Raw genomic sequence first — 2,476 nt, forward strand, 5'->3', positions numbered from 1 at the left:
TTCTGTAGAAAGTGTTTCTTGCTTGGCTAATCCTTGTAGCTACGTGTTCTTTAAAGGAGAGTGCATTGTTAAAGTAGATTCCTAGCCACTTTACTGTCTTTTTAGGCTCTATAGTAGACCTGTCTAGCAGGGTAAGTGTAGAGCTAATAGCTTTGTTACTTGTTGTAAAGTAAATAAGCTCTCTGTCTTTGCTGCATTAAATTGTATAGCGCAGCTTGCCCCTTTAGCAAATAGGCTTGCTATGTCTCTTTCTAGCATGCGGATATTCTTCTTTAGGCTAGTAGATAATGCTGTAATTGCTAGGTTGTCTAGGTAGGATAGGGAGTAGTTTATAATAGATTAAAACAGAGGTCTAATATATATTAGAAACAGGATTAGTAAGACAGGGCTGCCTTGTGGAATTCCTGCTGTAATATTGCTAAAGCCTTCTATTTCTCTATTAAAGGATAGTCTTAGCTAGCGCTTAGATAGGAATAATTAAACCCATGCTATTAGGTTGTAAGGTAGCTGTAGCTGTTGTAGTATAGCAAGTAGCTAGTTTAAAGCAACGTGGTCAAAGGCACCTTTAATATCTAGGAATACTGTAGAGGTTGTGCGTTTTAGTTTTCTTTGCTCTTAGACCTAGTTTAGCAGCAGTATAGATGCGTCTATTGCAGATTTTTGTGCTCTTCCTCCTAGTTGTAAGGGGTAAAGAAGAGCTGTTGTTTCTGCAAGAGTTCTAATGTGTTTTGCTACTACTCTTTCTACAACCTTGCCTAGGCAGCTAAGCAAGGCAATTACTCTATAGGCTTTAGGTACAACGTAATTAGGCTTGTTTAGCTTTTTTAGGATAATTCCTATTGCTTTCTTCTATTCCTGTAGGTAGTAGCTGTAGTTAAACAAGGTAGAGAAAACATAAAAGAATATTTCTGTCTAACGTGTTTCACAAGCGAGCGCCGCACCCAACCGAGCGCCGCACTCTCGCTGCCAGAACGCCGGCGCAACAACAGCGCGTAATGTCTCAACCACAACAAGCTCCTACACTCTATACTGAAGCTGATATACAGCTTGCTATATCTAATATCTTAAGAAACTAAATTTAAAGTATCTAACGTGCTAAGAAAGTCTATAAAGTGCCTAAACAAACAATCTAATACTAACGCGACAGAACACGCTCTTAACGCGACTGCAAGCTGAATGCAAAGCGCCTTACAAAGCTAGAAGAGGAGGCAGTTATACTATGTATACTTAAGGAATCTGCGCGTGGCCTACCCTCCTCAAAGGCAGACGTACAAGATATGGCAGATAAACTGCTAAGAGAGCGCGGCGCAAAGCCTGTTGGCAAGAACTAGGTTGACAACTTAGTAAAGTGTACACCAGAGCTCTAGAAGCGGTGGATCCGCCCATACGATCACCAGCGGGCTGCCTGCGAGGACCTAGCAGTTATCCAGCCCTAGTTCACGCTTGTTCAGTCCATAAAGGCAAAGTTTAGTATTATAGACAAGGATGTGTACAACTTTAATAAGTCTAGCTTCCTAATAGGCAAGATATTATTGTAGCTAGTAGTAACAGGCTTAGAGAAGCCTAGGAAGTAGAAGAAGATCTAACCTAGCAATTATAAGTAGGTTACCCTAGTACAAGGCGTTAGGTTAACAGGGAAGGTTATCCTACTATTCCTTATCCTTGCAGGCAAGGTTCTTATCTCTAACTAGTTTACTAAGGACCTCCTATAGGACTAGGTTATTAATGTTAGTCCTACTAGCTAGACTAATAATAATCTAGCGCTTGCCTAGCTCTACTACTTTAATACGCATGCGAAGCTAGTTAGGGTCTACTAGCTACTTATTATTGACAGCTATGAGAGCCACTGCTTAGTGGCTTTCCAAGATCTCTGCAGAGTGAAGAAGATAATCACTCTCTGTATGCCCCCGCACTCGTCGCACCTGTTGCAGCTACTTGACGTCGCCTGCTTCTCGCCACTAAAGCGCCTGTATGGCGACAAGGTTTTGGCCTTAGCACGCAGTTGCATCTACTATATTAACAAGGAAACCTTCCTGCCAGCCTTTAAATTAGCGTTTAGTAAGGCGTTCACTAGAGAGAACATTCGCGCAGGCTTTAGAGGTGCTGGGCTAGTCCCACACAACCTAGAGGTGGTGTTATTAAAGCTTGATGTGCGCCTGCGCACGCCAACGCCACTAAAACCCAGCAACGTCGCCTAGGAGCCAAAGACACCACGCACTGCTTACAAAGTAGAGGAGCAGTTAACTCTAATTTAAAAGCAGATTTAAATCTATTAAGGGTCTCTAGTAAGTTTGTTAGATAAGTAGGTTAAATAGTTAGTAAAGGGCGCTTAGTAGATAGCTTATAATATAGTGTTAATGCAGGAGGAAATAGGCTGCCTTTAAGACGCTGTAGAAGCATCTATAAAGCGCAAGACCTATAACCTGTTTTATCAGTGAGCGCCCCACCTCAGTGAGCGCCCCACGAACACCAGCGA

The sequence above is a fragment of the Didymella exigua genome (assembly GCF_010094145.1).
Source record: "Didymella exigua CBS 183.55 unplaced genomic scaffold M421scaffold_38, whole genome shotgun sequence".
NCBI lineage: Eukaryota > Fungi > Ascomycota > Dothideomycetes > Pleosporales > Didymellaceae > Didymella > Didymella exigua.